The 23554-nt window shown below is 37.5% G+C and overlaps 1 long non-coding RNA gene across 1 annotated transcript in view; it reads right to left on the bottom strand.

Annotated features, from left to right (window-relative positions):
- Positions 1–23554, bottom strand: part of LOC113624349 (uncharacterized) — a 187087-nt gene that overhangs the window by 21679 nt on the left and 141854 nt on the right. The gene's annotated exons all lie outside the window — the stretch shown is intronic.

Genomic DNA, 23554 nt, shown 5'->3' with positions numbered 1-23554 from the left:
CCCCAACCGAGAGGAGCAGCCCTGAAGCTTCAGTGCCTCCGGCTCTTATTATCATCACTGCCTGTGAGTCATGTATATCTCATCTTTCCCCTGTCTGCTATTCCTTTTCTAGGCTCAGCAAAGAAAGCTGCTCTTTACCAAACTTTCTTAACAACTCAAGATAAAAACTCCTTCAATTTTTCCCTCCCTCCTTCCTCTCATAATTATTATAGTTACACAATTTCAGTGATACTCATTTATTTGACATTTCTTAAGCTCTTATTGTGTGCCAAGTACTATGCTGAGTGATGAGGCTAGAAAAAATGAATGCTACACTCCCTACTCTCAAGGCGCTTTCAACTAATGGAACAAGGCAAACAACACATAAACAGATAGTTCTAATATAGTGTGATCAAATCCACAGTAGAGGCAGGCAAAGGTCTTTTGCTAGTAAATGGAAGGGGCACCATTTCACTGGTAAGGTGATGTATTGGATGAGGGTTTTGCCAGGCAGAGGGTTAATGGATGTAGGGACAGGGTATGGGAGGGCTAGGGTAGTGTAGACAGAGGCAAATCACAGTAAGATATAGCAGATGTGTTCTTGAGGGAAGGGTAATAGAAGCAGATCAGGATTGCTGAGCTATGTATTTGAGGCGGGGAGATACTGCTGGGAAGAACATCGTAAAACTTTCATTTTTTTTTCCCCTTTGTTCTGCAGCAGTGATTTCCACCAGTCTGTCTTCCAGCTCACTTATTTGTTCTGCCTTGTTTATTCTGCTATTGATTCCTTCTAGTGTATTTTTCATTTCAGTTACTGTATTGTTCATCTCTGTTTGTTTGTTCTGTAAGTCTTCTAGCTCTTCAGTAAACATCTTTTTGTATCTTCTAGGTCTGTGCCTCCATTCTTTTTCCGAGATCTTGGATCATCTTTACTATCATTACTCTGAATTCTTTTTCAAGTGAATTGCCTACCTCCACTTCACTTAGTTGTTCTTCTGGGGTTTTATCTTGTTCCTACATCTGGAACATATTTCTGTGCCGTCTCATTTTGTCTAACTTTCTGTCTTTGTGGTCTCTGTTCCACAGGCTGTAGGATTGCTTTTGCTGTCTGCCCTCTGGTGGGTGAGGTTGGTCCAGGGGCTTGTGCAGGCTTCCCGGTGGGAGGGACTGGTGCCTGCTCACTGGTGGGTAGAGCTGGGTCTTGTCTCTCTGGTGGGCAGGGCTGTGTCAGGGGGTGTGTTTAGAGGCTGCTGTAGGCTCAGGACACATTAGACAGCCTGTCTGCTGATGGGTGGGGCTGTGTTCCCACCCTATTTGTTGTTTGGCCTGAGGCATCCCAGCACTGGAACCTGCAGGCAGTTGGGTAGGGCCAGGTCTCAGTGCCAAAATGGCAACCTCCAGGAGAGCTCATGCTGATGAATATTCCCGGGGGACTCCACCACCAGTGTCCTTGCCCCAACAGTGAGTCAGAGCTGACCTTCACCTCCCCAGGAGACTCTCCAAGACCCAGAGGTAAGTCTGGCCCAGGCTCCTATGGAGTCACTACTTTGCCATAGGTCCCAGTGCACATGAAACCTTGTGTGCACCCTCCAAGTGTGAGGTCTCTGTTTCCCCCAGTCCTGTGGAGCTTCTGTACTCAAGCCCTGCTGGCCTTCAAAGCCAAATGCTCTGGGGGCTCCTCCTCCCAATATCAGGCCCCCAGCTGGGGAGCCTGACGTGGGGCTCAGAACTCTCACTCCTGTGTGAGAAGCTCCACAATATAATTCTTTTCCACTTTGTGGGTCGCCCACCCAGCAGGTATGGGATTTGATTACATCACAGAAGCGCCCCTCTTACCATCTCATTGTGACTTCTTCTTTGTCTTTGGATGTAGATTATCTTTTTTCATAGGTTCCAGTCTTTTTTGTTGATGGTTGTTCAGCTGTTATTTGTTATTTAAGTATTTTCATGAGAGGAGGTAAGCTCAAGTCCTTCTACTTTGCCATCTTGTATCCTTCCTGAACATCATAAAAATTTATCTGACACACATTCAAGAACGTGGACTTTATTCTATAAAGGTGAACTTTATTAAAATGTGACTTCTTGTGTTAGGTTGAATAACAGGCCCCCAGATAAGTTCATGTCCTAATGCCAAAGCCTGAGATTATAATGCCTTATATGATAAATATATATATATACTTTGCAAATGTGATTGAAATAAGGATCTTGGGATAGAGGGATTACCCTGGATTATCTGGATCATCTGTGTAAACCCAATATAATCACAAAGGTCCTTATAAAAGAAGATAGGAAAATCAGAGGCAGAGAGAGATGTGAACATGGAAGCAGAAGACAGAGAAAATGCTGTGCTGCTGGCTTCAAGATACAGGAAGAAGCCACATGCCAATGAATATAGGTGGCCTCTAAAAGCTGGAAAGGTCAAGGAAACATTCTCTGCTAGAGGCTTCAGAAGAAAAGCAACTCTGTGAAACTAGTTTAGACTTCTGACCTCCAGAAACATAAGACAATAAGTTTGTGTTCTTTAGTCACTAAGTATGTGGTAATTAACAGCAGGAAATTAATATGCTCCTTGAGAGCAGAAGTTTCTGGTTTATTGCTGCTCTATCATCTTGAACAGTCCCAGAATAACTTTCAGAGAAGAAAAAGAAATAAAAGGAATCCAAATTGGAAAAGAAGTAAAACTGTCACTGTTTGCAGATGACATGACACTATACATAGAAAATCCTAAAGATGCTATCAGAAAACTACTAGAGCTCATCAATGTATTTGGTAAAGTTGCAGGATACAAAATTAACACAGAAATCTCTTACATTCTTGTACACTAAGAATGAAAGATCAGAAAGAGAAATTAAGGAAACAATCCCATTTACCATCACATCAAAAAGAGTAAAATGCCTAGGAATAAACCTACTGAAGGAGGTGAAAGACCTGTACTCAGAAAACTATAAGATACTGATGAAAGAAATAAAAGGTGACACAAACAGATGGGGAGATATACCATGTTCTTGGATTGGAAGAATCAATATTGTGAAAATGACTACCCAAAGCAATCTACAGATTCAATGCAATCCCTATCAAATTAGCAATGGCATTTTTCACAGAATTAGAACAAAAACTTTTACAATTTGTATGGAAACACAAAAGACCCCTAGTAACCAAAGCAATCTAGAGAAAGAAAAAGGGAGATGAAGGAATCAGGCTCCCTGACTTCAGACTATACTACAAAGCTACAGTCATCAAAAAAGTATAATACTGGCACAAAAACAGAAATATTGACCAATGGAACAGGATAGAAAGTCCAGAGATAAACACACACACCTGTGGTCACCTAATCTATGACAAAGGGGGCAAGACTATACAATGGAGAAAAGAAAGTTTCTTCAATAAGTGGTGCTGGGAAAACTGGATAGCTGAATATAAACAAATCAAATTAGAACACTCTGTAACACCATACACAAAAATAAACTCAAAATGGACTAAAGACCTAAATGTAAAACTCTTAGAGGAAAACATACGCAGAACACCCTTTGACATAAATCGCAGCAAGATCTTTTTTGATCCACCTCCTAGAGTAATGACAATAAAAACAAAAATAAACAAATGGGACCTAATTAAACTTAAAAGCTTTTGCACAGCAAAGGAAACCATAAACAAAATGAAAAGCCAACCCTCAGAATGGGAGAAAATATTTGCAAATGAAGCAACCAACAAGGGATTAATCCCCAAAATATACAAACAGCTCATGCAGCTCAATATCAGAAAAAAGCAGACAATGCAATTAAAAAATGGGCAGAAGTTCTAGATAGACATTTTTCCGAAGAAGACATACAGATTGTCAAAGAACACATGAAAAGATGCTCAACATCACTAATTATTAGAGAAATGCAAAACAAAACTACAATGAGGTATCACCTCACACCAGCCAGAATGGCCATTATCAGAAAAATCTACAAACATAAATGCTGGAAAGGGTGTGGAGAAAAGGGAATGTTGGTGGGAATGTAAATTTGTACAGCCTTTCTGGAGAACAGTATGGAGGTTCCTTATAAAACTAAAAATAGAGCTACCATATGATCCAGCAATCCCACTCCTGAGCATATATCTGGAGAAAACCATAATTCAAAAAGATTCATGCTCCCCAGTGTTCATTGCAGCACTATTGACAATAGCCAGGACATGGAAGTAACCTAAATATCCATCAGTAGATAAATGGATAAAGAAGATGTGGTACATATATACAATGTAATATTACTCGATCATAAAAAAGAACAAAGTAATGCCATTTGCAGCAACATAGATGGACCTAGAGATTGTCATACTGAGTGAAGTAAGTCAGACAGAGAAAGACAAATATCACATGATATCACTTCTATATGGAATCTTAAAAAAGGGTACAAATGAACTTATTTACAAAACAGAAATAGAGTTACAGATGTAGAATAGAAACTTATGGTTACCGGGGGTAAGGGCGGAGAGCAACAAATTGGGAGATTGGGATTGACATATACGCACTACTATATATAAAATAGATAACTAATAAGGATCTACTGTATAGCACAGGGAACTCTACTCAATACTCTGTAATGGCCTATATGAGAAAAGAATCTAAAAAAGAGTGGTTATATGTATAAATGATTCACTTTGCTCTACACCTGAAACTAACACAACACTGTAAATCAACTATACTCCAATAAAAAATTTTTAAAAAGAAATATTGAAGTAGAATCTACAACTTGGTTAGAGTCAATAAATAAATAAATAAAAATGAAAGCTGGAAAAGTCAAGGAAACATTCTCTCCTAGAGGCTTCAGAAGGAAAGCGACTCTGTAAAACCAATTTAGACTTCTGACCTCCAGAAAGATAAGATAATAAGTTTGTGTTGTTTTAGTCACTAAGTGTGTGGTAATTAACAGCAGGAAATTAATATACCCCTTGACAGCAGGAGGTTTTGGTTTATTGCTACTCTATCTTGAATGATGCCAGAATAATCACCCCAAAATATGCTTCTTTGAGCTAAAGGCCAGTAGAACCTGAACACCCAGGAAAAGCTCTAAAACCAGGGCACAAGATTCCCTTTTGTAAAGCAAATTTACATTTATGAAGGAAACTTACATTTGTAAATAAGATGTCTTATTTTCCTATACTAGAAAGAGGAGGACTCTTTTAACTCTTGTGAATGGAGAAGGCACCAAAAAAAAACTGGTTAACAAACTTTATTAAACAACTCTTGTTTACCATATTTTTCTGGCCGCCTTCCCCTAACTAACCTCTCTCAGAAGCCCTTTATCCCTTTATCTTACCTAAGATGGTATAAAAACCCAGATTCTAACCACATTTTGGGTTGCTCATCTTTGGGTACTCTCATGTGTACATGCACTGTGCATATTGATAAACTTCTCTTTGTTTTTCACTTGTTAATCTGTCTTTGGCCCGATTATCAGGGCCCCAGCCAAGGAACTTAAAGTGGATAGAGGAAAAGACCTTTTTCCTCCCCTAGACTTCTGGCAATGAGAATGGGCTAGCTGGGACACCCCACTTACTCTGGAGACTGTAGCTGAAATCCAGGACCCCTGACAAAGCTGGCCGAATGTAAAAATTCTTACCAAAGTCAGCCTCCCAGGTTTGTATCTGCAGGGTCCAATCAAATGAGGGTGGTAAATGTCTCTTTCTCTTATCTTTTCCAAATTTCGATTAACAAGTGAAAAACATTTGTAGAAATTAGTTATTTGGATTTTTACTCATGTGAATTTGGTTCTGAGGGACTGATTATTGATACTTTCCCTCCCAGGGACAGCTATTGCTTTCTTCTTTGTCTAGTTCTGTGCCCTGAGAGTTTGGCTTTCCTCCTGCCAGGGCATGCAGGTTGTCATACCTGCAACTGCAGGCAGCCACCTGTCAGGGAGGTGGGGTGGAGGCCAAGAGCAAGTGGATGGGTTGCACTGCATTCACAGCTGGTTTCATTGCCAGTTCTCAGGGTTGGTTTGTCCAAGTCTTTCTTGCTTTTGGCTACCTTTGGATAGATCATGAGATCTATCACGAGAGCTTCTTCTTTTGCACCTTCTATGGTGATGCCTCTTGTGTCCCTGGTTATGCTATAAGAAAGCTAATGTTTTTGGCTTGAGTCACAATTGGAATAGTATATCTTTGTTTTAAAAAATCTCCAAGACCTAAAACAGTATCTGGAACATAGAAGGTCCTCAATAAATATTTATAGAGGGGTGAAATAGGACTTAACAATGAGGTACCCCAAAGAGAGAACCAGAGGCCTTGTGAATTTTTATCCTTTACTGTATCAACAGTATATAGAATTTTTTTTTTGCTTGACCACCTTAAAATAATGTGCTTTTCCAACAGGAGAGGTCATATTCCAGGGCATAACCAAAGACAAATAGGACTCATCTTTCTGCAGAGTCAGTTTGTCATGAAATTTTGGAGGAGAAAAATATAAATAAATAATCTATACTATGTGATAGGGTATATGAATATTTTACAAACTTAAAGGAAATTTAATCCTCCAAGCCAGTAGCCTCTGGTTATGCCCACAGATGCTTAGAGGGTGAGTTAATTCTCATCCAACATTGAGACTATTTGGGTGGAGAGACTTGATAGGCACATATCTACTGGTAATGATGCAAAATACCTCAGTCATGCAGAACTGCTCTCCTAAGCTTTCCATGGTCACATTCTCTTCTCTTTCATAAGAAGTTCCTGAGCACTTTCCTTTACTTTGCTTCCAAAATCAATATGCATTTGTCCTCATTCCTTTTTATTCTCCTAGCATTTTGCAAATGTAGCTTTACAATTACTTATATGAATGACATTTTACAAATCACTTTACCTCTTTGAGTTCCAGTTTCTTCATTTGTAAACTAAGGAGTTTATACCAAGATATCTTAAAGTCTATACCAAGTTTAAAATTCTATGATAATATGGTTTATAGTATTAACCAGCTGCTAGTAGTTGGCTTAGAGTAGCAAATAAGCCAACATTTATCACTTGACATCTGTCCCTCATCTTTAATTACAAGATATCAAGTAGTTATTTTTGCATTAAACAACCACCCTCAAAATCTAAAAGCTTAAAACGACAACCGTTTATTTAGCTCACAATTCTGCAGTTCAATAATTTCAACTGGGCTCAAAAGGACAGTTTTTCTGATCTTACCTGATCTAGAATGGCCTCAGCTGAGATGACTTATCTTCATTTCATGCAGCCTCTCACCTTCCAGCAGGCTAGCCTGGGCTTTTTCTCATGGCAGAGCAAAGGCCCAAGACACAGAGTGGAATTGCACAATGCTTCTAGAGGGCTAGGCCTGGAACTGGCATACCTTCCCTTCTACTGCATTCTGTTGGTCTAAGGAAGTCACAGATCAGCCCAGACCCAAGGAGTGGGGAAATAGATTCCATCTCTTGATAGGAGGAGTTGCAAAGACACGTTGCAGAGGGCATGGAAAAGGGAGAAAAATTGGGGTAATCATTGTCCTCAATCTTCCACATAGTTCAATGATTCTTTTCTTTCTACCCCCAGCATCATAACTACTCTCCTTCTGAAGTGACAATAATAATAATAACTCATATTTGTTAAGCACTTGTTGCCAGGCACTCTTCTGAGCACATTACATTAACAATTCATTTTCTTCTCACAAGAACTTGTTGAGGTAGTTATTATTGGTATATTAGAATGAGAAAACAGGCACAAAGAGGAAAAATAATTTACAAGATCCTTTCCACCAGGAAAGAAAAGTTCTTAGAGGATAAGCCATGTGGTGTTGATGAGAATTAAGCCAGAATTGAACAGCTCTCCAGGTCATCTGAGGGCATAAACACCTTTCCATTGCTTTTCCAGAAGATTCAAAGGCTAGAGCACTCAGGAGAATGAAGTTGTCCCACCATTGTTAAAGAGATATTTGTACATTTACAATCTCAGCCAATGATTTTAAAAAGGCAGATTTTAAAATCATCTTTAATGGAAAGAATTCCTCTGTATAAATTTTCTTCATATCCCTATGGAATCTATTTTGTTTTAATTTCAGCAATCTTTATCAAGTGACAGTGATGCCAGACACTGGGGATATCAAGAACCATGGAGTCTTTTAATTTAACATAACAAAATCAACTTCAACTAATTATGCAGTTCTAGAGGAAGCATCAGCTAGGTAATTCTAGAGCATTCAGCCTTTCCTCAGAGCCACTAATGTCACTCAATGACCTCAACTTTTAAGCACACTCTAACTAATATGACCAAAGACATCTGCCTCTATGTCTGAACTATCTCTGATCTTCCTCTTAAGTTTTTTCTCCCCTGGTACAGCCATCTAAGCTCTATTGTACCTGCCTTGCCTGTGCTAGCCCACAGACCCTATTTTAGTGTTTTCCAACGTTGCCTAATCTATCACATCAGACCTAATGAGTCTGAATCTGCAGAGAGAGAATCTGTATTTCTAACCAGTACTCCAGGTGATTCTTATGACTATGTAGGTTTGGTAAATGCTGCCTTATCTTTTATCTAGCATGATTTTAATTAGAATGATTAGTTTAATCTAGCATGATTATAGTCTAATTCTAATTGGCTTGACTGAATCCTAAAATCTGGGTTCATGAAAATTGTTTTTCATGGCAAGAAGTAAACTTTGCCTGGGAACTTAGTCTCATCATTCATACTGGGTATAGCCTAATAGGGAGACAAGATCTGGACCCTCCACCCATGATAATTAAAAGTGATGTAGAGAAGTACTATCTGGTATCCATTTGGGCCATACATGGGCTGTTGGAAGTAAACATTCTCTGGTGGGGAGAAAAGACTAAGACAAATAGATATGTAAAAAAAAATGTGCTTTAAATATCTCAAATCTAGTTGCTATATCCTATACCAAGGCCATTTCAATTCTGACCTAATTGAGAATAAAAACAATGAATTCTTGGGCTTTTACTAATAGGTTAGGTAATTGATCTTTTTGAGTTTTAATTTCCTAACATGTAAAATGGGAAGCTTGTACTAGATATTCTCTAAGCTTTTTAAAGACTAGTGTCTTGGATTCTAAGAGTTAGTTTAGTCAAATAAAATATGACAAGTCATTAGATGACTGAAATGTTTATTGAATTTATTATAGCTTTACTATACTGATCTTATTGGTTAATTCAATAATGACTAATAAAGCTATTTGTTTCTGTAAATACAGCTAATGTTTTTCACTTATTCCAAGTTTGGATATGGAGGAGAAAGGAAGAAGGAACACCTAGTCCCTCCCTTTTCTCTTCACCTCTTCTCTTCCAAGAACCTCTGAAAGGGTCCAGTGGTCCAATGATTGGTTGGAGTAGTTGCCACCCATTCCAAAATAGAGAAAATCACTTAATGCCCTTCAGAGAAGAAATGGTGCCCCATTTCTTCTTTTACTCTCTTTCAAATGTTAACTTTACTGATTCTTTCAAACCCAGAATCTTCTAGTTAGGAGCATCACTACCATAATAATCTAAGATAGATCTTTTGAATGTAACAGTTAAAATTTAATTTCAGTGTGGTTGGAACCTTTCTAAATCCAGTTGTTAAAAGAAATTCCTAATTAAATATAACATCTCTAATTAATGAATGCAAAAATAATACATTAGGCACTCAAAAATGTGTCCTCATGCAAAAAAAATAAAACAGAAATTTGACTCAACAGTAGATAATTCAGGCAAAAATTGAAAGTGTTAATTCAGAAATATGAACATTACAGGTCAAAGTAATTTTATAAGACCAAGATTCTTTGAATAATTGCCTCAACTGCACACAACCTGGACAGACATGATTAACTTAGCTAAAGAATGATTATGAGGAATTTATGTGGGAAAAAATTACTTGCAAATCTGATTGAATGTGAATTTCTGCATTTACGATTAATGCCAGGAAAAGACATTGTAGCAGTCTCATGGAATATCTCACAGCTCTAGTGCACATTTTTGTGCCGTTATCAGCAGTTGCAAACTAATCGACAGAGCTTGCATGGTAAGCAATTAGAATCTACTAATCTCCTTTTTTTCCCACTCAGCTTTTTTTTTTTTTTTGGTATGCGAGATAAGCAGAGTTTGGAAATAAATAACTCAACAAGTCTGATTTGGGCATCTTCAGTGGATTCTTTTCTGATATTTCACCTTTTCATAATTATATTTGATGTCTTATCAAATGTTTGGCCAAATTTTTAATTATAAAATATCATTAAAGCCCTATAACTTATGCACAACTTTACCACATTATCTTTGTGCATGGCTTTTTTTCTTCTCTTCCCCTGTGTGCCCTTTTACTGTCCTGCTGATTACGTAGAAATATCTTCTGAGAAGCAAGTTAAAACCTGACAGAGGTTTTCAATCTGACATCTCATTTTACAAACTTGATTGGAATTCAGGGTATTGAATCATGGCTTGAATAACTTGAATATAAAGCTAAAGCCTTATATTCCACAAATATTCTGAAAAGCAATCTGCTCGCTCATTTTCTGCAGTGGGCCAAGGCCATTTGATTAGAAAATATCTGCTTTTTTGAAGAGGCAGCTTTAGAAGAAACCCTTTGAGAAATGGAAATTCTCTTCATAAACCATAATAGTGCCATCCTCATCAGATATAGAAATTTGAAAATGAAGTCACCTATTTCTTTTTTTCAGCTATGCTCCCAGAGTCATTTTGCTGATAGTGAATTAGCCTTGAGAAGGATAAGATGTTGTTCATTCATCTCTTCATTCATTTCTAGGCATTGTTCTAGATCCTAGAGACACATACAAAGATCCTGCTGCTGTGGACATGAGCCACAATTGTCTGCTGCCTCTTTTTTTTTTTTTTCTTTTTATGTTGACGATCACAGAACTGCATTTGTCATATTGTGAAGTAAGTACTGAGTAATACTCAAGTGGATACATGACTAGCTTCTCACTTTTTTGAATTTAGGGAGTACTGCTGCTCATTTGTTTAAATTTGAAGGCAAAACAACTTGAAGTTGTCATAGAAGATTAGTATTAAAACTTTAGAAAAAATGTACTGAGCACTTAACCTATTATTATTATTACATACCAACCTCAGTTGTGCTTGAGAATAAATGTGTTGGCCATTTTGACTGATGGGTATTAGGGCAGCGGTCAGAAGGCCCATTTATCCAAAATAACTCCCTTGACAATCAACCCTAGTACAGAAAATTTGCACTGTTCATTTATCCATTCATTTATTCACTCATTAGTACCTGCTATGTGCTCTGCATTATGTACACAATGGGGTTAAAAGACTAAATAAAACACCCTAGTCCTGATATAGAGATGCTCACAGACTGGTTAGAGGAAGAGATGAATAAATTGCCAATTATAATGTAACAAGTGCTATAACAAAGGAAGTATAAGGCTACGAGGTAACATATCATATGTTGTGTATTTTTTGGATTACATCATCTACCGTAATTAAATAAAGCATCTCAATTAAGTGAATATAAAAATACTACATTAGGTACTCAAAACTTGATCTCATACAAACTGGGATGAAGTTTAATGAAGGAAGGGACTTTGTCATTTTATTCACTGCCATATATACCACAGTACATGACACTATTTGTATCTTATAAGTCTTAACAGAAAAGTCTTTCTTAAGTTTCTTGCCTCCTGCATTATTTGACTTCCAATACCACCATATCATATGTAATGCCTTCAGTCATGAAACTCCATAATCTCATTTTCTCACTTCTAAAAATGCACAACAAAACTCCCTGCCACTGTTCTGTATGTCACTCAGGCAGTTCTCTGAAATTTATTTCAAAAAAAAATGTATATTTATCAATCAGTGAACTTTAGCTCCCAAACAAAATTAAGTACTAAGGACCAGAGTAACCCTCCTATCTGAAATAATTTTTAAAAGAAACAACACTGTTCATGATATGGGACATCATCAATAAAAAAAACAGTGGCCACTAGACAAGGTAAACCATCTAACTGCACCAGCTTAATGCTATGAAAGGATTCTAGGCTGTGATGCCCAGAAAGTGAATCTAGATAGAGCCTAGAAGATTCCAAGTTAAGGAGATGGAGCTGAGAATTGAGGAAAACAAGGTGACTAGAGTTCATACAAAGGAGTCCTGTAAAAGAGGAAGTCTACAGAGAGAGAATTCTGAAGCTCTGCAGAGTGTCCCCCTTGAATATTCAACTGAAATACTTATTAGTGCTTCTGTGTGAGGAGATTACCCAAGGCCAAAAGAATCACCTGAGTGGATTAGAGGTCACAGTGCTAGTCACCCACACAGAGATGAGAATATAGTACCTATTCCCAGCACCCAAACTAGAAAGTCTCATGATTCATGGAGAATTTGGTAAAATAATCAAAAGAGTCTTGAACTCGGTATTAGACAGTAATACTGCATAATACAGTGTTGAGGAAAATTGGTCTTACACTGAGCACTGCTTCAATCCAACCTAACAAATCTTTTAAACAAAACTGAAAAACCAAACTGTTTCCAAAAACAATGAGTCACAGAATAAAGCTCAATAATATTTAAAGGAATACAAATAAACCTAGCAAGCAATGAAGTAAAATTTAAAATGTCTGGCACCCACAGAAGGGAGTGGCAAGATATATTCAAAGTCCTGAAAGGGAAAAATTTGCAACCTAGGATACTCTACCTAGCAAGATTATCATTTAGAGTAGAAGGAGAGATAAAGAATTTCTCAGACAAGCAAAAACTAAAGGAATACAGCAATATTAAACCTATCCTAAAAAAAATATTAAAAGAGCTTCTCAAAATAGAAAAGAAGTAAGAATCTATAGGAAAGAGAAAATCACAGCTGGAAAGTAAATCACTTAAATAAGCCAGTATACAGATTTTCTTTTTAATCAAAAAAATTTCTGTGAAAGTGATGATAACCAAAATGAACAGAAAAGGATAAACATGAGGATGTAAAAGAGGAAATCAAAATTATAAAATGAGGGGGAGGAGAGTAAGAAAGTGTAGTTTTTTGGGGTTTTTTTTAGCATGCGTTTCAGCCTATATGACTTTTAGTCTAAAACAAGTAGATATAGTAATGGGTTAACATACTTGAAAAACAGGGTGACCACAAATCAAAAACATACAATAGATTCACAAAAACCAAAAAGAAGAGAACACAAGCATAATAAAAGAGAAAATCATCAAACCACAAAAGGAAAAACAAAAAGAAACAAAGAAGAAATACAAAATCAACTGGAAAACAAGGTTTAAAATGGCAATAAATACGTATCCATCAATAATTACCTTAAATGTCAATGGACTAAATGCTCCAATCAAAAGACATAGAGTGGCAGATTGTATAAAGAAATTAAAAAGTAAGCCTACAATATGTCACCTACAAGAGACCCACTTTAAGGCAAAGGACACACATAGATTGAAATAAAGGGAATGGAAAAAGATATTTCATGCAAACGGAAATGACAAGAAAGTGGGGGTCACAATACTCGTATCAGATGAAATAGACATTAAAACAAAAGTCATAAAGCAAGATAAAGAAAGACACTATATAATGGTAAAAGGATCAATACAAGAAGAGGATACTACACTGGTCAACATATATGCACCCAATATAGGAGCACCCAAATACATAAAACAAATACTAACAGACATAAAGGGAGAAATTGATAGGAATACAATAGTAGTAGGAGTCTCTAACACCCCACTCACGTCAATGGACAGAAAATCAATGAGGCAACAGAGATCCTAAATGACACAATAGAACAGTTAGACATAATTGATATTTCTCAGGACATTACATCCAAAAAAGCAGAATAAACATTCTTTTCAAATGCACATGGAACATTCTCTAGGAATGATCACATACTAGGGCACAAAACAAGCTTCAACAAATTTCAGAGTATATAAATTATTTCAAGCATCTTTTATGACTACAACATCATGAAAGTAGAAGTCAACCACAGAAAAAGAAATGAGAAAAATAAAATAAAATGGCATCCAATCAAAAATTACCAAGCATGCAAAGATGCAGAAAAATATAACCCATAATTAAGACAAAAATCAGTCAATTGGCACCAACCCAGAACTGAGACATATGTTGTAATTAGCAGACAGGTACATTAAAACATACAGAAAGTTAAGCAAAGGTATGGGAAATATAAAAAAGAACCAAATAGAAATTCTAGAGATGAAAACTACAATGTCAGATATGAAACATAAACTAGATGGGATTAACAACAACAAAACTTGATTTAATTCAAAAGAAGGCAGAAAAAAGGGAGAAAAAGAACAAAGAACAGAAGAGCCGAACAAAAGACAACAAGATGATAGACTCACGTTTAACTACATCAATATTTACATTAAATGTAAATGGTCTGGTGGCTTCCCTGTTGGCACAGTGGTTAAGAATATGCCTGCCAATGCAGGGGACACAGGTTTGAGCCCTGGTCCAGGAAGATCCCACATGCCGCGGAGCAACTAAGCCCATGCACCATAACTACTGAGCCTGCACTCTAGAACCCGCGTGCCACAACTACTGAAGCCTGCGCACCTACAGCCCATGCTCCACAACAAGAGAAGCCACCGCAATGTGAAGCCCGTGTACCACAACGAAGAATAGACCCCACTCGGCGCAACTAGAGAAAACCCACACGCAGCAACGAAGACCCAACACATCCAAAAATAAATTAAATTTAAAAAAATGTAAATGGTCTACCAAATACTATATGATATCACATATATGGAATCTAAAAGAAATGATACAAATGAATCTATATACAAAACAGAAACAGACTCACAAACATAGAAAACAAATGTATGGTGACCAAAGTGGAGAGGGAGCGGAGGGACAAATTAGGAGTATAGGATTAGCAGGTATAAACTACTATACATAAAATAGATAAGCAACAATGATTTACTGTATAGCACAGGGAATTGTATCCAATATCTTGGAATACCTATAATGGAATACAATCTGCCAAAAAAAAAATAAACGTCAAACTAATACAATATTGTAAATCAACTATACTTCAATTTCTTTTTAAAGTATATAGTCTACATAGCCCAATTAAAAGGCACATACTGTCAGGTTGGATAAAAGAGCAAGACCAAGTCATAGTTGACCAGCAAGAACTGCAGTTTAAACATAAAGACACAAATAGGTTGAAGATAAAAAGATATTTCTTTGAGAAGATCAATGAATCTGATAAACCTCTAACTAGACCTACCAGTAAAAAAAAAAAAAAGGAAAAAAGGTGCAATTACACAATACTAGAAATGGGAGATGCAACATAACTACAGATTCTATAGATACTAAAGAGATAATTTGGAATTATTATGAACAACTTTATGCCACTGTATTCACTAACCTAGGTGAAATGAACATATTTTTAAAAGATACAAATTAACATATCTCATAAAATGAATATCTCAAATGAAATAGATAACCTAGAGTCATATATCAACTAAAGAAATAGAATTTGTAGTTAAAACTCTTTCACAAAAACAAAGCTCCAGTCTCAAATGGCTTCACTGGTGAACTCTACCAAACACTTAAGGAAGAAATAATAGTAAATCTGTACAAAGTCTTCCAATAAAGTTAAGAGCTGATAACAATTTCCAGTTTATACTTTGAATCCATCATTACCTTGATATCAAAGCCAGACAAAAGCATTACAAGAAAAAGAATAAAGAAACACTATAGACCAATATCCTACATGAACACAAAGGCAAAAACTCTTAAAATTTTAGCAAATAGAATCTAAAAGTTGATAAAATATGTTTCTGGTTTATCCCAAAAATGCAAAATTGGTTTAATATTCTAAATAAATCAATGTAATTCACCATATTAACAAACTAATAAACAATATCCATATGATCATCTTAATGGATACAGAGAAAGCATTTGACATAATCTAACATCCATTCCTGATTTAAAGCCTTCAACAAGTAGGAAATTTTCTCAACCTGATGAAGGATGTCTGAAAAAGCCTACAGTTAACATCATCCTTTGTAGTGAAAAGACTCAATACTTTCTCCTTAAGATCAGGAACAAGACAAGGATATCCTTTCTTGCCACTTCTATTCAGCATTGTCCTGAAGTTCTAGCATTGCAATAAGGCAAGACAATAAAAGAAATAAAAGGCATCTAGATTGGAAATGAAGAAGTAAAACTGTCTTTATTCATAGCAACATGATCTTTATGTAGAAAACATGATGGCTTATTTTAAAAACCTACTAGGACTATTAATGAGTTTAGAAAGATTGCAGGATACAAGATCAATATACAAAAATCAAATATATTTCTATACACTAACATCAACAAGCAGAAGTTCATGTTAATAAAACAGTAGCATATGCAATAGCATAAAATGTTTAATTACTACTTACTAAATGCTGGGCTTTACGACAAAGTGACAAATAAACAGGGGCACTGTCCTCAAGATGCTAAGTGGGGAAACAAACATAAAAACAAATAATACACTCTGATAAGTAAAGGAATAGAGTTAAGTGTGGACATTTGGTCAAATATTCCTAACAACTTTCTCTTGTTAGGAAACCTATTCTCCCATTGTCTGAGAATAACTCATAAGCAATCCATTAATTCCATAAACTGGATCAGCACAGCCAGAATTCCTAATGCGATTAGAATAGCTCTTTTTTCTGATGTCCATGTGCCTGAAGTTAAGAGGATAAGTCTTCCTAATCCACATGTGAGGTTCTTTTGTCTAATAAACCAGTTCTCTGGCCCAGAGAGGGGGGTAAAAAGTCTATTCTAAAAGATTCAGTTGCCTTTTCTTTTTTTTTTTTGCATTTATACCAGCTGGCAGAACCTGAGAACTTAAAAGTGTACTGAGGCCTTCAATAGCTGAGGCACCATAATCCAATGAGGCTGGCCCAGAACCTTCTTTTGTGTGCCTTTTTCTTCCTGTGAAGCAAGAGCTGATTAATTAAAATGAGTATAATCAAGATTTTCAAGTAAAAGTAAAATATTTCAAATTCTTTCAAGAAAACAAACCCAAATCCTTAAGCACTCATTTATAAATACAATTTTTAAATTATTCTTGTGTTCAGTTCATTAAGGCAGTTCTTCTAGTGGCCTCTATTAACTTGGTTGAAGAAACAGGTTTTACTGAGTTCTTATACTGATGCCCTGAGCATAATGATGCATAAGTGTCACAGTAGGCTGCTGCCAGACCCTAAGTTTTTAAGATATCAGATGTCAAAATACTCCACACTCAAACCAGAGACCACAAGCAATTTAAATTATTACTGACACAGGCATATGCAAAGCAAGGGGGATTTCCTGAGTAAGGGGCAGGACCCACCAGCAAGAGGGCACTCTGATATCCCCTGTAGGAGAGAGAGAGGCAGAATGTACGTGGTCAGGAAGATGTATACACATATATCCCTCCTTCTCTATGACCTTTTTGAATGATGCAAGGGCCGACTAAGTTCTGGTGATGGGGGAGGAGAAAAGAGGGGCAGGGTGAGTTGCCTCACATGTCATTTTTGGGGGTACAGGAGAAGTAAGTGCAGAGCTTTTGATAGTCCATTGGTTTTCACCCTGGGGGAGCAGCATGGTGGTTGCCAGTTTCCATCCTGACAGGTGTTGAATGATTTAGCCAAATGTCATTGTGCTAGGGTGATTTAATTCTATCTACAATAAGCAAGAAGCCCACAATCAAAAGTGGAAGACAGACATGCTAACAAATGAAACGACATGATGTGATATATACAAAAATAGACTTATATGTGAGTTTCAGAAAAAGTACAAAAGAGAGCATCCTGTCTGAGGCATCATAGAAAAGCAATGCTCTATCAGGGTTGTGATAGAAACTGGGAATTTACCAGGTGGACAAGGGAAAGAAGGGAGTTCCAAGTAAAGGAGCTAGCCTGTGTGAAGAAAGGGAAGCATGAAACAGTTGACAAGAAGCAGTGAACAGCTTGGTACTGCTGGAGCACAGATGAAAGGGGAGAGTGGCAGATGTTGACACAGAAGTAGGCAGGGGTCAGGTGTGTGAGATCTTATATAGCTGTGCTAAAGTGCTTGGACTTTATCCAGTGGTCATGCAGACCTCTTCAACGGTGCCAAATATAGAAGGGACATGATCTGATTTTCCTTTAAGAGGAATGACTCTGACAGTATGGTTGGGGAATGGTTGAAGGCACACAGTAGGGGCAAGTCAGCTGAGAAGCTTCCAGGAGCATCTGTCTACAAGGAGCACTAAAATATCACTGAGCGTGTAATGAAATCAAGAAAATAACATTTACCGAAACTTCCATTTGTGGATGGAAGTAATACTTATAACAGTACAGACCTTAGAATCCGACTGCTTTGGTTTGAATCCTATTTCTACTGAACAAGTTCCTTCAGGGTAAGGAGGATCAGGGGGTGCTACAGGAGGGAAGAAGGATAGACAAGTAAGCCCCATGGAGAAGATGAACGTTTTATAGCATCTCAGATTTTACTGTGAATTCTTGATATACCCATTCCCACTCAACCTTTCCTCCTTTAGTCTTAAAGAATAGTGTACTATTCATTCAGCTGCTCAAGCAAAAACCTAGAAATCCAATTTGGTTCTCCCATGTGCCATGCTACAAAAATTGCCCGGGTTTTTCATCCTTTTCTATGTCTGTGGCCTTTGCCATGTGACACTGCAGTTCTCACTAATGACTAAAAAGGCAGAGGCTATTTTCACACCCCTTGATGCATGGACTGGACTCATGACTTGTTGGATTGACCTAATGGAAGATGGTAGAATTGACAGTGTATTTGTTCTGAGCCTTGGCCTTAGGCAACTTTTCATGTTTCTACTTGCTCTCTTTCATCTCTGTCATTGCCAGGAGAATATGCCCAGGTCACCCTACTGGAGAGGAGGCCTGTGTAGTAAAGCCAAGCTACCCCACGCATCTCAGCTGAGACCTGGATCAGCTGACAGGCAGGCAAAGGCCAGTTACAAGAGCAAGTCCAGCCAATATCAGCAAATCTACCTTAATGTTGTATGACACTGAGGTTTGGTGTTAATTTTTATGCTGTAATTTTTATGCTGCAATATTTGCAATAAATAAATGATATACCCCATTACCCCCATTTTCTTTCATCCTAGACATATCACATGAGTCCTATATTCCTACTTACAAAACAGGTCTCAAATCCATTCACTTTTTTCCATCTTCATTGTCCCACTCTAGTTTAAGAACCATCATACCTCATCTGAACTACTGCTTTATCTACTTCCATGCCAGACACTTATAATCTATTCTTCAAATACCAGGGAGAGTGATTTTCCCCCAAATAACATATATTAGATCACCTCAGTCATTGCCCTGCTTAAAATCCTTTAATATCTTCTCATTGCTCTCAGAATATAATCCAAATGCCTCATGATGACCTCATGGTCTGCCTAATACCAAGATGAAAAAGTAGCTTTTATTTTACCTTCAGAAATGGTTTCTTCAAAGAAGTGTGGGATCAATTCTTATTTAGAAATCTCTGCTTGAAGAAAGTTGATTTACTGTTTCAACTCATGGAATATTATTTTGGTAAAAGTACCAAAATATATCAAAATGAAACAGTTTCTTTGGAAAACACAGAAATCAAACATGATGATTTGATTTTACCAAATAGCAAAAAATTAAGGTGGAGAATAAGAGGAGAGGATGAAAGAAAAAATAACAATCCATTGGTGGTCCAGTGTATCACATTGAAATGACAAAAGGATACAATTAGACCTGAAAGAGAAGTCTACATTTGGAGCTGTGGAGAGTATATAACCCAGCTGTTCTCTAACTTCACAGGGACCGGAGAACAGAGGAAATAAGTTACCCTGAGGTAGGAGGTATAAGCTGGAAGATTAGACATGAAATCAAACTCCCTCAGAATCAGCATTGGTAAGTATTACTTAATACTTACATACAGTACTTAGCTAAAAAGTACTTTTGCTTATTTTGCTTCATTTATACCTGAAGACCTTGGGGTCTAGTGAGGTTCAGCGGATAGTAATTAGTTTTCATTCTGACATTAGGTAACTTGAGAATCCACACGATCCATGAGTCTGAAGCCTTCCCATAGTGAATTGCCATTATTTGTATTTTTAAAACAAATAGCCGTCAAGCAGCTGCCTCCTACGATGGAAGCAGGCTGAAAAATAAAGCCTACCAAAGATGCGAAATAAAATGCAAACATCACTAAAATCAGTTCCTGTTTTTAAATAATGTGGCTACAGCCCCAGAATACCAAAGGCAGCACAGGAATACCTAAGAAAGGCATTTGGTGCAGTTGTGGGCACCAGTAAGATTGACTTTAATCTCCCTGGAAGTGATATTCAGTATTAACTGCGGTTTGTCAATGCCCTGTCCCTCAGGGCATAATGTTGTGCAGTAGTGTAGTATAGTGTAGTGTAGTTTTCTGGCACCTGACTACCGCAAAGCCTTCTTCTTTGGCCCCCTGTAATGGGAGGTGTACAGGAAGAAGAGCAGCTGGGTCCTGGTATTCCTGGAATTTCTCTTCAGTGGACTGCCAGTGTACAGGTATCACAACGTGGCACATGGCTGTACTCAAGATGAGACTCCTTCTGAGAAAATGAAATCTAGCAGAAGTGGTACAGAAGACAGAAAATCCTTCTAACGTGTGCCTCCCAAACTGCCTTCTCTCCCTCTGTTCCCTTCACCAGGAGTGTCCTCTCCATCTTCTCTGCCTTCTCCACACCCTGCCTATCCTTCAGATTCCAACTCATCACACTTCCCTATAAAGCTTTCAAAGTATACAACCCCCAGTGATCTCTTTCTTTAATAAACATATATCTCAATCAGAATTTATTCTCTCTGCATCGCTGACACATCACACACAGACTGCACTATCCCAGTGAACTGTACCATAATTCAAGCCGGAAACCTACTCGTAATCCTTGTCCTGCCTTTTATTTCTCCATACATTCACCAATCACAAAGTTTGATCAGTCTTCCTCTGGAATATCTCTTAAATATCATATCCAGCCGCAACCCATCCCCCTACATCAACTACCTTCATTTGTTTGGTCTCTCTCTAATTTATCTTGCCCAAATCTCCCATTCCTACATATTGTCCGCAATGTAATTAGAGTGGTCTTAATAAAAGGCAAATCAGATCATGTCACTCTTCTGGATAAAGTATTTCAGTGATTCCCTCTGTTTTGGTGATATGGGTATCAATTTCTTTACATAGTTCACAAGGCTCTGCAAAATCTGGCCCATGATTATCTCTAGTCTAGCTTCATCTCTTGCCATTTCCCCAAATCATGCTCGCTTCCAGACTTTTGTAAATTCCCCCAAGCCGTGCCTGAACACTCTTCTCCCTACACTTTTACTGGCTAACATTTACATATTCTTCCTATCTCAGCTTAGATACATCCTCAAAAATCCTTCCGGGACCTCCATATACCAATATAGATATTCATTATATGTGATACCACTGTATCCTATATTACCATCATTTTCTAGAGACAGAGCTCTTATCTGTAAACAGTGAAATCAACTCTAGTTCATCAAAGCGGCAAACAAAATTTTTAAATATTAGGTAGCTAACAGAATCTCTGGGATCACTAAAGAATGAGACCTGGGGATCACCAGGCCAGTGATAATGCTCCAGGCTTCACTGTGGAATGGCTCCACACTACAGCTGCCTTGGAGGAGTGGAGACAACACTGATGCTAAGCACTGGGTGCTACCACTAGGACCTCTGGCCCTGCCTCTTATTGATGGAGCTCAGGTCACATTCCTGAATCCTCACTGCAAGGCATGCTGGGACAGTAGGGTTTTGTCATCTATCTTGAGGAGTGCTCAGATTAATTGTTTTATAGGTTTGTTGAGGAGCTTGAGGGTGACTAGCCATAACCACTTATTAATTTTTTATATCAGTTTTTTAAATATTTCTTTTTTTTAACATCTTTATTGGAGTATAATTGCTTTACAATGGTGTGTTAGTTTCTGCTTTATAACAAAGTGAATCAGCTATACATATACATATATCTGCATATCCCCTCCCTCTTGTGTCTCCCTCCTACCCTCCCCATCCCTCCCCTCTAGGTGGTCACAAAGCACCGAGCTGATCTCCCTGTGCTATGTGGCTGCTTCCCACTAACTATCTATTTCATATTTGGTAGTGTATATATGGCCATGCCACTCTCTCACTTTGTCCCAGGTTACCCTTCCCCCTCTCCATGTCCTCAAGTCCATTCTCTACCTCTGCATCTTTATTCCTGCCCTGCCCCTAGGTTTTTCAGAACTTTTTTTTTTTTTTTAGATTCCATATATATGTGTTAGCATACAGTATTTGTTTTTCTCTTTCTGGCTTAGTTTACTCTGTATGACAGACTCTAGGTCCATCCACCTCACTACAAATAACTCAATTTCGTTTCTTTTTATGGCTAATATTCCATTGTATATATGTGCCACATCTTCTTTATCCATTCATCTGTCGGTGGACACTTAGGTTGCTTCCATGTCCTGGCTATTGTAAATGGAGCTGCAATGAAAATTTTGGTACATGACTCTTTTTGAATTATGGTTTTCTCAGGGTATATGCCCAGTAGTGGGATTGCTGGGTTGTATGGTAGTTCTATTTTTAGTTTTTTAAGGAACCTCCATATTGTTCTCCATAGTGCCTGTAACAATTTACATTCCCGCCAACAGTGCAAGAGGGTTCCCTTTTCTCCACACCCTCTCCAGCATTATTGTTTGTAGATTTTTTTGATGATGGCCATTCTGACTGGTGTGAGATGATACCTCATTGTAGTTTTAATTTGCATTTCTCTAATGATTAGTGATGTTGAGCATTCTTTCATGTGTTTGTTGGCAATCTGTATATCTTCTTTGGAGAAATGTCTATTTAGGTCTTCTGCCCATTTTTGGATTGGGTTGTTTGTTTTTCTTGATATTGAGCTGCATGAGCTGCTTGTATATTTTGGAGGTTAATCCTTTGTCAGTTGCTTCATTTGCAAATATTTTCTCCCATTCTGAGGGTTGTCTTTTCGTCTTGCTTATGGTTTCCTTTGCTCTGCAAAAGCTTTTAAATTTCATTATGTCCCATTTGTTTATTTTTGTTTTTATTTTCATTTCTCTAGGAGGTGGGTCAAAAAGGATCTTGCTGTGATTTATGTCATAGAGTGTTCTGCCTATGTTTTCCTCTAAGAGTTTTATAGTGTCTGGCCTTACATTTAGGTTTTTAATCCATTTTGAGTTTATTTTTGTGTATGGTGTTATGGAGTGTTCTAATTTCATTCTTTTACATGTAGCTGTCCAGTTTCAGCAGCACCACTTATTGAAGAGGCTGTCTTTTCTCCATTGTATATTCTTGCCTCCTTTATCAAAGATAAGGTGACCATATGTGCATGGGTTTATCTCTGGGCTTTCTATCCTGTTCCATTAATCTATATTTCTGTGTGTGCCAGTACCATACTGTCTTGATCACTGTATATTTGTAGTATAGTCTGAAGTCAGGGAGCCTGATTCCTCCAGCTCCGTTTTTCTTTCTCAAGATTGCTTTGGCTATTTTGGGTCTTTTGTGTTTCCATACAAATTGTGAAATTTTTTGTTCTAGTTCTGTGAAAAATACCAGTGGTAGTTTGATAGAGATTGCATTGAATCTGTA

The sequence above is a fragment of the Aethalodelphis obliquidens genome, unplaced genomic scaffold, assembly GCF_003676395.1.
Source record: "Aethalodelphis obliquidens isolate GAN/ISIS:26980383/991018 unplaced genomic scaffold, ASM367639v1 scaffold13, whole genome shotgun sequence".
Classification (NCBI taxonomy): domain Eukaryota; kingdom Metazoa; phylum Chordata; class Mammalia; order Artiodactyla; family Delphinidae; genus Aethalodelphis; species Aethalodelphis obliquidens.
This window is presented reverse-complemented; position numbering and strand designations above follow the sequence as displayed.